Genomic DNA, 11,360 nt, shown 5'->3' with positions numbered 1-11,360 from the left:
GCTTTCTAGCCCCCATTAGCTCTTCATCCCTTGAAGGCCCACTTCTCATCACTCACGCGTTAGTGTGGATTAGCGTGTGGAGTGGATCTCCACCAGAGAATAGATTTAGAACCTAGGAGCCCAGGGATCCACCAGGACAGAGAGAAGGATGCTGAGAGGAAAGCCGAAAAGACCCAAAGCTCAGAGTAACCAAGTTCACAGATCCTGTGACAGCACCCTCAGGGTTCAGGGATGCGGCATTACCACCAGGGTCCCTTCTCCCTCAGGCACTCTTCCCTTCTACAAATGTTGATTGAATCCCAGCCCTTCACTAGGCTCTAAGGATGGGGAAACTGAGGCACAGATTTTTTTCCCCCTGTTATCACTGAATTTACAGCCTGTGTTAGGGTTTGCTAGAGAAGCAGAACTAATAGGAAATAGAGAGATAGAGATAGATAGATAGATAGATTATAAGGAATTGGCCCTAGTGATTGGAGACTGAGAAGTCCCGAGATCTGTAGTCAGCAAGCTGGAGACGTAGGAGAGCCGATGGTGTCAGTTCCATTCTGAAAGCTGGCAGGCTCGAGGCCCAGGAAGAGCCAATGTTTTAGTTCGAGACTGAAGGCAGGAAAAGCCCCACGTCCCAGCTCAAGCAGTCAGGCAGGAGCAGTTCCCTCCTGCTGGAGGCACGTCAGCCTTGTTCTACTCAGGCCTTCAGCAGCTGGGATGAGGCCCGCCCACATTAGGAGGGCAAGCTGCTGCCCATTTGGATGTTACACTCATCCGGAAGCACCTCACAGACACACCCAGAATAGTGTTTGACCAATATCCGGGGGTCCCGTGGCCTAGTCGGGCTGACACGTACAATTAACCGTAGCATCCTAACAGGGAAGGTGGGAGCTGAGGAAGTAAACACGAGTGGGATGAGGGTAAGAGGGCCGAAGACTGAGGTCCTCGCAGTACGTGGTCCTTGCTGGTGTGGGAATCCTTTGTGCTTGAAGGTGGAAGGAAAGGCGGAGGCGCCGAGAGGGGTGTCCAGCGTCCAGGAGCAGGTGAGGGGGCCATTTTGGGAGCTGGAGAACTTTCTCTCTGCCCACAAATTGTGCAGCGATGAGCCAGGCCATCGAGTTCTCCGTGGTGCTTGGAGAGGAAGGCCGCCATCTTAAGATTTCCCACCAGAATCGCAATTCTTGTAAGAAGGGGAATTTGACTTCATGTGGCCTGAGCTGGGAAAGGGTTACTGAGTTTCAATAGGAATAAGTCGCCTCAACAAGGGTGCCCAGCGTGAGGTTTTCCTAGTCCTTGGCTTTATTTGTTTACATATTGCAAGATTTCTTCTCATTTTTTAAAAAAAAATTAATTCATTTGATCCTCACAACAGTTCTCTAAGGGAGGTATTATTATTTCTCTTCCCTTTCTACAGATAAGACACAGAGAGGTTAAGTAACTTGCCCGAGTTCACACAGTCAGGCAGCCTGGCCTCACGGTTGACACTCTAACACTAAGATGGCGTCTCAGCTGGTTCTGTCCAGCCAGAATTTCAGTGTTTGTTTCTAAACAGTCAGCCACATGACCTGTGTCCTCCAGAGGATGCACTTTGGGGGACCTTCTGAACCAGATTGGGGTAATCATGTGACAATCCAAATTCATTCAGCCACCCATTTCCTTCCTGTGGTCAGCCCAGCGCTAAACCTATAAACACGTGGGGGAGGTCCCTCCTTCCAGGACTCCCCAGCTTCCTGACATTCCACACTTCTGTGTTCCTTCCTTTGGCTAAAGGATTCTTTCCTGAGACCATTTTAACTGGAGAGCGTTCGTTTGCCTAACTAGCTACACAAGATGACTCCAAATCACGGGGTCAGTCACCACTCCATTTTGCATTTGAGTATCTTCTGCACTTTTTTTGCAACAAGAATGGAACCGAGGTCATCTTGGTTAAGGGCCAACCAATATTTGGCATTGATTTTGATAAACGGAGGGGATTGGATCTGCCCGTCCCAGCCATGCCTGGCAGAGATCATAAGAAAGTGACTTTTCCATTAAAAGCCCGGCTCATGTTTTATGTATTTCTAAAGAGTCACAGGTTGAACCTAATTCCTCCTCCCTTTAAGACAAGAACCCCAAAGTTAGCATTTAAAATGTCACGTGCAGCCAGAGGTCTCGGTGGGTCGTGGAGGGCTGGACAGTTTATACTGGGGAGTCATAAAATTGACACCGAATGACTTCAACACCCAGAGAGTTGCCTAAGAGGTCAGGAATAGAACATCTGAAACCAAATCATGAATAAATCCTAGGAAAGCTGATAGCACAGCTTTAAAGAAAGGAAGCCCATAAATAAGCCAGCTTTAAACTTTGAATCCAAGTTATGAGGGTTAGTGAAACGAAGTGACCCTTAGGCTGGCAGTGAATTGTGGAGGGTTATTGTGTGCACGAAGTAGGCCCGCACCCAGCTCACCTCCTGGAAAGCAGCGTCCTTATTTACCAACAGGACGACCGAGACCCTGGGGCACAGAGCTTGTGGGTGGCAAAGCTGCGATTTGAACCTGAGTCTGTCTAAATTAACACATGTAAAGGACTTAGAACAGTGCCGGGCACACAAGCAAGCACTATAACCACACTGTCTATTATTATTATTAATTATTACTTCAAAGCCTAAGACATAAGCTTTAGGATCTCCTGGGTCTTCCTAGTGTGATCTCTTAAAAACACTCTTTGTGGTTGTCACCCAAAAGTTACCTCAATTATTCTGCAAACTCAAGTTGATGGGTTGTTACCACAAAAAAGGGAATTCTCTGTTTGATGCACATTAAAAAAAAAAAGCCAATGATTATGCCACCACCTTTGGAGAAAACAAATAGCTTTATTGTGAGGTTGACCAGCAGGGAGACAGGAGGCAAGGCTCTCAAGTCTGTCTCCCTGATCCAGGATTTGGGGCAAAATTTATGGGATAAAGGGGCAGGGTGGTCTGGAGTGTGGAGACAGGTGATTGGAGACGAGGAGAGGGGAGGTAATTGATCTGCGCAAGCATCGTCAAGCTTCATGGCTCTTCGTAGGATGCACATGCACAAAATGGCGGACTTAGCATGATCTGAGGGTGGAGTTTTTGGCCCCCTGACATCAAAGGGTCACCTACGGGGTGTTCACGCAGGCCCAGTGGATGGATTGGTGGTCTCAACTCACCTGAAATGGGCAAGTGGTCAACTCTCAGCTCCTGGAAAATAACTCTTAGTTACTCTGTCGATAAGATGGGGTCAGGTTGACCGGTCCTAGTGGACACGTGGTGACAGTGTTGCCAAAAGTGTGTCATAACAGTAGAAACTGCTAACCATCATTGACAATCCCTCTCTACCCATGGCTACTCCAAAATGCTGCATGTAGTCAGAGCTTTTTCTTACTCATCTTGGCTTCAGTTGCTTTCTTAGCTTTACCAACCTATGTGCACATCTCACTGTGTCAGTACCCAGAGCTGCACTTGTACAGCGTCCTCATGCCCTGCTGTTAGTGTTCTTGCAGGGCAGACTCCTAGAAGTGGGATTGTTAGGCAAGGGGAGGCACGTTTAACATTTTGATAATTAATGCCAGTTGCTTTCCCCGAAATTTCTATTTACACTTTTACCAACAATATTTGAGATCACCCATTTTCCCCACCCTTCCCGATTCAGGCAATATCAACCTTTTTTATTTTTTTCCCAGATAGGTGAAAAAGATGTCTATTATTTAATTTATATTTATTTGATGATTAATGAAATTGAGTATCTTTTTATATACATATAGGCATATAAATCTGTATCTTTCTGGATTATTTTTGAGAATTACCTATTCATGTCATCAGCCCATTTTTATTGGGCTGTTGTATTTTTCTGATTAATTTGTAAGTATAGTTAATATCTTGTGGATATCAATCTTTGGCTTGTTATACAGATTACAGATGTTTTCTCCTAGCACGTCATGTGTCTTGATCTTTGTTTATTATTCATTTTGCCAAATATAGTTTTAAATTTGGGGGGCAGCCAATCTGTCAATCTTTCCCTTTGTGGCTTCTGGGATTTGTATCATGTATTGAGAGCACCTGCTCACCCCAGAATTATGGAAGTACTTGTCTATATGGCACTTTTCTTATTTTATCCTTTATATCTATGTCCTTAATCCATCTAGAATGTATTATTGTTTGTGACGTGGGGAAAGATCTAACTGTTTTTACTCCCAAATATATAGCCAGTTGGCCCAGCCTCATTACTGAAAACCCACCATCTCCTCAGTGATCTTAAAATTTCATTCTTATCATATCCTAAACTCCCCCATCTCCCGAGTCAGTTTCTAGATCCCCTGATGCAGTGCTTCTCAAACTTCGATGCCTTTTGGGGAGCTTTTAAAACAATCCCGCCCCGAGGCCACACCCTGACTAATTAAATCAAAATCTCTAGGCGTGCCACCAAGGTGGCAGCAGTTTTAACCCCCCAAATCTGAGAACTGCTGCTCTCACGTAGCGGTTCTCCAACCTCGGTGTCCCCCAGAATCACCTGGGAGCTTGGTCAACCTGCAGAGGCCCAGGCCTCTTTCAACCATCCTGGACCTCTGTCCATCCAGGTGATTCTGACACACTGATGTCTGGGAACCACAGCTCTAATCTGCTTGGGACCTCCAGAGGACCACCACTCAACAAGCAAGCCCACTGCCCCGCAAACAACCCAAGGCGCCCGACCCAGGATGAGGTCTGTCTGCAAAGTTCCCAGGTGGTTTGAAGGTGGGTCCAGCCTGAAGCCTTGAGGGCCTGGCCTGCACCAGACTTTCCTTCCCTGGAAACTCAAGGAAAGCCTCTTGCTGCACCTGCTTCATCGGGAGCCCCAGACCCCCCTAGAGGTAAGGATGCTTGAGCCATGGCTGGCGGCGGGGTGAGGATCCTGGCAAAGCTGGGACTAGGAAAGGAGACCCCTGTGGTAATGGATTTTGCACCGCTTAGCATTTCTCCCCACAACCAAACCTAATTATTACCATCCTTCAAATTAACTCCATCTGAGATTGATCAATTTGGCCACAAATATTGAGCGTTTCTGTGAAGCGACTCAGGGATCCCCCGCACCAGGGCCGCTCCGTTTGGTCTTATTCTGTTCTGTTTTGTTTTGTTTAAGCATCTACACCCCGAAACAATTCTTTTCCATTTTTTCCTACACAAATCATCCACTCCAGCCCTGCACAGCCCACCCCACCCCTCCTCAGCCTTTCACCGCCTAGCGGAATCCTGGTCCTCCATCCACGCCTGGCTGTACGTGGGAACCACCTAGGGAGCTTTTTAAAAGTCCTGAGGCCTCAGCCTCACCCCAGGCCAATTAAACCAGCCGCTTTGGGGGTGGGGCGGGAGCGGGCTGCTATACCTCTACAGGTGACAACATGTGCCGCCAGGGGTGGGACCACCCAATTCTAAGCCGAGCTCCAATGCTTCTGTTCTCTAAAGTGGCCTCTAATTTCATCTGCTCCCACCCTAACCTACATACATACACGCTACAATTATTTTTCTTTGAAATAAAAATGTTACCTTTATTTGTTCACTTTGGAGTAGGTAATATATTAAAAAATTTTCAAGGTACAAAGGGTAGAGGGAAAGTCTTCCTCCCCCCTGCTCGCCCCCAGCTCCCCCACCCCAGAGGGAACGGCCTCCATCCCCTGCTCTCCGAGGGCACCATGACTCAGGGAGCTGGCAAAGGCTCCGGGTCACAGAGGCCTGCGCTTGACTCCTGCTTCTGCCCTTGGCGTCCCACGTGACCTTGCACGAGTCACTCCAGCTCTCCCATCCTCTGTTTCCTATCTGGGAAGTGGAGACAACGACACTCACCTCTTGGAGTTGTGCAGGAGGACTGAAGAGGTGTTCTTGTTCACTATTTTAACCCAGCAAGCGATCCCAGACTTACAAAAGCAACCATTTTATTTGCTCATCATTCTGTGCGTAAGGAGTTCAGGCCTGGATGGTCCTAGTCCACCAGGGGTCCCCTGGGCTCATTCTCCTGGCTGGTGGATGGGCTGGACTAAAAGGCCCAAGACAGCTCAGCGCACGTGACACTAGGGCCCGTCTACACAGCCTCTCCCCTCGTGACTGGCTTGGGCTTCCTCAGAGCATGGTCACTGGTGGTCAGACACAGATGGTCCTCAAGAAGAGCATTCCCAGCAGGAAGGTGGACATGCTGCCATTGTCTTAAGGCCCAGTCTCAGAAGTTACACGGTCAACCCAGATTCAAGGGGAGGAGAAATATACACCCATTCTTGATGGGCAAGTGGTATGGTGACATTGCAAAAGAGCATGTGGAATGGGATATCGTTGCAATATCTTTGGACAAGAGGAGTGAATGCAGAGTGCCCAGCCCGTGGCAAGTGCCCAACACATGCTGGTCCCCATCCTTCTTCTCAGCACACAGTTCATTTGCCTTTTACTGTAGTTGATTGTTTATATACGTTTTATAAGTTCCACCGCCAGTGCCTCACCAAGAGCCGGGCACAGAATAGACGGCCAGAGAATGTTTCTATGAAACCGTAGAGGTGGCCGTGAGGACCCATCCAGTCCTGGGAGTGCTAACAGGTGGATTCCTAAAATGCCGAGTCAGGAGATCCCCGCTTCCCGACCTCCACCCTCCCTCCCGCTTCTTACACGGTGGTCACTCCGCTCTATGTCCACGATCTGAGATGTCCTCCTGCTCTCTTGTCATCGCAGTGTCTTCCTGTTCAGATTCTCCATGTTCACCACCAAGAAACAACTTAAATGTCACCGTGCCCCTGAAGCCTTTCTCAGTCTCCTAAACAGGAAGAGGAAACACGTGTCTGAGCCCCTGCTGTGTCACGGGCACTATGCCGGGCGCTCAGGATGAGTACAGTGGGGAGAGGTGAAGGGTGGAGATGAGTGAGGACCAGGGGGCAGCAGGAGCAGAGGCAGGGGGGCTGAGGGGGACATGACGGGGGCTCCTACCCGGAGGGACCACAGAGTGAGTGAGAAGAGATTCAATGTCAGACCAAGCAAGGTCTCAGACGCCCTGTAATGAGATTGAGCTCCATTCTGCAGGCAAAAGGGAACCCCAGCAGGCATTTTTAGGAGAGGAGAGACAGAATTAGACATGCAGGCATGTGTAGGAACTAGACGAACAGAGAGCAAAGAATCAGTGTTTCATCATGTACCACCTCGGTACTCAGTTCTGAAACCTGGATTGTCAAAGCAAAGCTCCCCACTCCACACCCCCGCCCTGGGAGAAAGGAATACTGAGGCCTGGGAGGGGAGGGGAGTGCCCGCAGTGGGGGCCTCGGGCCTTTGGCCATGCAGCTGGATCCTAGAGACTCTATCTGCAAGGCGTGTGTCTGACATTGAGAAATGTCCTAGCAGCACGGGGGTAATGATGGATAGGTCTGATGAATGCATCCCCATTATTATTGAAATTTATACACGTTCTGCCAATCGAAGACTCTTGGTGCATGCGTCTCGTTTAGGATTCACAGCTGTTGTTTTTCAACTGGGAACCTGGGAGTCTGGCCCCTGGATTGACAAAGCCGAAATCTGGGGGCACCTTCCAGGAAGCGCATTCCGGATGAAAAGCCCCCATTTGGAAACTGCTCTCTGCCCCTAATTCACTAGTGACTTGGGCAAGGTGGCTACTGAATCTGAGCCATATTCTAGGAGGATGAACCGGGTCAAGGGAAGGATGATCCAGCCCGGACCCTCCCACAACCGAGAAGGCTCCAGTTCCCTCTGACTATTCATTTAGTCATTCCCTCGTTAAGATCTATTTTTGAGCACCTTCTATTTGCCAGGCACTGCAGTAGGTGCTAAGGATACAGTGGAATTACTGTAGAAAGGACCCTGCTCTCTTGTGCCTTATTGACATGTGCAATAGACTGACTGTAAAGGAAACAAATAAACAAAGCAAAAGAAAAATAAATACAGCTTTTGATAAGAGCCATGAAGGAAACTAGCAAGTTGCCATGAGAGGCGTGATGCGAGCAGCAATTATGTTTGGGAGAGTCATTTAATGGATGTTCTCCAGCCTAAGACATGCTGGGCCCCAGGCCAGGCCTTTAAGCTCCGCTTGATAGAGTTGATCCAAGATCCCAAAGGGAGAAGTGACATAAGGAAGCAGACATGGCATGTCGGCACGCAAAGGCGTTAACCAATCTGCCAGCTCACCCTGGTTTTGTCCCCACAAACTTAGGTATTATCTCCACAATGTTCCAACTCCACTACGTTCTAGGACATGAGACAAGTTGCTTAGCCCTTCTGTGCCTCAGTTTCCTGATCTGTAATATGGCGGTAATAACAGGGCCCTCCTCGTAGGGTGGCATGAGGATTAGGAGATTCAGCACAGGTCAAGTGCTTAGAACAGTGTCTGGCACTTAGTCTCAGCTATTATTGTTTGCACATCCTTCGATGGGGCCTTCACTGGAGCTGGGCCTTGAGCATTCGTTATGTGGCATTGGCTGAGGGGAAAGGGTGCCTGCTGGGGGCCTGTCCTGGTGGAATTCCCCCAGCATCCCTGAAGCAAGGATTTGCACGCAAGTAGTTTATTGGGGAGGCGAAGGAGACAGTGTCAGGCAGCGGGGAAGTGAGAGGAGAACGCAGCCCGTGACGGGTGTGCTCTTGAAGCCCGGTACCTGGGGGTCACTGTAAATATCCAATAAGAACATGATTGCCAAGACAGACATGAATGATGAAAAGAAGTTAGATGAAAAGAAGTTAATCTTGTTAATTTGCTGTTTTCGTGTTTAACCTGAGGGGTGACTCAAGGGTCACAAGGATTTATGAGCTTGTTTTGCAGAAGAAAAAGAATGCCTTAAAGGAGGTTACAATCGCCAGATAACCAGCCCACAGCTGCCGTAGACATCCAGAAGTCTGATTGCCCAAGGGCTTATCTGGAGTGAAAGAAACGGATTTCCCCATTTGTTTCTCCAAAACTCCTCCTCCCAAGCCCCTTAGCTCTATAAAGACCCCCTGCTGTCTTCTTTCATTAAGGTAGATTTGAGAGAACCTATCCTGTCACCTTCTGGTTTTGGCCAATTCGAATAAACCTTTCTCCATCTCCAAGCACTGTGCCTCAGTGACTGGCTTATTGCACATTGAGCACATGAATTTGAGATTAAGAGGTTTGGTATCATTCTCAAGCTCCTTTGCGCTGTTAGTAACTGGAGCTTTATCCCCCTGGGGAACTCCAGAGCCAGTGTAGTCCACAGCCTCACATTTATCCCATCAAAGGGCAAGGGAGTTGGCATATTTATATACCAGCTCTTCCTCAGTCACTGACCGAGGGCTATGGTGGTGGTACGGGGAGCATGAATTCTCAGCAAGCCTGTTGTCCATCCTGGCAGGCAAAGTGGGCCCCGGCAGCCTCAGAAAGACTCGGGGAAGCAATGCAGGTTCCAGAAGTCAGACATATGCACTGCAGTGGTGGGGGGAGAAGATGAGGACAGGCCCCAACAGGCCCAGTGCAGAGGCACAGCATTCGTAGAGACACAGTCAGGCAGGTGTGGTGACAGCTGATCTTCAACCTCCAGGGGCTGAAAAAGAGCATAAAATGTCATGCCAATCCCAGGTCATGGGGCCTTGAATGCCAACCTAAGGACTTTATTCTGTGGGCAGCAGGCAGCCCCCGGAGGTGTTTGAGGAGGGGAGTGACGCAGAGCTGTACTATAGACAAGAAACAAAATTGTTCAGGTGTGGGTCTACCCCACCCCCAGATGTCCCCAGAATATGCTGACCATGCTCCTGCTACACTCACTCCACAGCCCAGAACGATGGGCCAGCCGGGCGGCTTCCTGGACACAAACTCTAAGAGCAGCTTAGAAGGAAGACTCTGAGAGACGACTTGGGTGGAGGATGATGCTCCAGGAACATTCTCAAGTAAGAGGAGAGTCAGTCACCACTCCTCAAGGGTGTCAATGGTCTAGAAAAGTTAGATATGCAAGTCTGGGCTAGAGCTGAATTCCTCAGTTCCACCCTAGTCCATGGCTTCCATCAGAGGGTCTGTTCTGCCCCTGCCCGGCCACCCCATCCCTTCTCTGAACAAGTGTCAAATAAATACTAAAGCCTGTTGTTTGACAGGATGGCCGTAGTGCCAGCATTCCCAAGGCATTCAGGTCTCAGCCCAGCCCTGGCGCGGCTGGAGGGGACTGAAGAGCAGGAAGGCTTTGGTCCCTTTGAGCATCCAGACGCTGCTCTGGGCGCGTGCACTGTGCTGAGCCCCGCTCAGTTCTCTCCATCACCCAATGGGATGGAGAGTATCATCTCCGTTATCCAGAGGTGAAAATGTGTGCTATGAGAGGTTAGAACTTTGTCCCAGTAGCAGAGCTGGGGTTATAACTGGGAGTTTTGAATACTCCGGATTAAGATGACTGGGTTTACAAAAGCCCTGAGGTCAGGTGTCAAGAAGGTGACTCCATCAGATGGGGAACCCCTACGAGGAGCCGTCGCCATCCGACGGGACCTGAGGTGAGCAGGGGGAGGAACTGAGCCCTGAAGTTAGCGAACTCCTGAGTGTTTGCATCGCCACAGTTTAGAGACAGGACACCAAGTTGGGAGAAAGGAAACGAGAGAAACCGCATTGGAAAGGAGAGCGGTGCTCCTGGTGTGTGTGCATGAATCACCCGGCCGTCTGCAGGGACACCTAGAAGAAAATGCAGAAGGCCAACGCTGTTATCAAAGGAGACATTTGCTGACATGAGTAAAGCAGAGCTGGGGAAGAGTGATAGAGGGGAAGCCAGGTGGATGAGTGGGCTTACTGCTCAGGAAGCCAGAGGGTCCCAGGCACCCCTACAGAACTCCCAGAGGCAGCGACAGGGATGCTGTGCCCCATTCTAGATGTCTGTGTATGTGCAGGTGTGTGCCTGAGTGTGTGTGCAGGCACATGTGTGCATATGGATGCATGCGTGTCTGTGTGTGTGTGAGAGTGGGTGTGCTTGTGCACATATATATGCCTGTGAATTTAGTGTGTATGTGCACATGCATGTGTGTGCATATGCAAGTATGTGTTTGTGCTAATATATTCTGTGATGTGAGCATGCATGCGTGCATGGGTGTGTGTGCATGCATCCATGTGTGCATATGCACATGTGCGTGCTCTGTACATGTGCACATGTGTGTGTTCATGAGCACGCGTGCATCACGTACACATGTGCATATTAGGGAAGGCTGCATCACATTGGTCTTCCCTACACCTGCCAGTGCGAGCAGCAAATCGGTGTGCGGGTGCAGGACACACACCTCACAGTCTTGGAATCTGGGCTACCATGGCACACAGTGGTTGCTAAAATTTAACTAAGTCAAGCCTGAAAGCTTGAGTTCCTGCCAGGGCACTCACGGTCTGATTCCCCTAAGAAATGAAGAGTTGCAGATGAGGGGGTGAAAGTGGGGTTCCACT

The sequence above is a fragment of the Equus caballus genome, chromosome 25 (genome assembly GCF_041296265.1).
Source record: "Equus caballus isolate H_3958 breed thoroughbred chromosome 25, TB-T2T, whole genome shotgun sequence".
Classification (NCBI taxonomy): domain Eukaryota; kingdom Metazoa; phylum Chordata; class Mammalia; order Perissodactyla; family Equidae; genus Equus; species Equus caballus.
Note: the sequence above shows the minus strand (reverse complement) of the source record.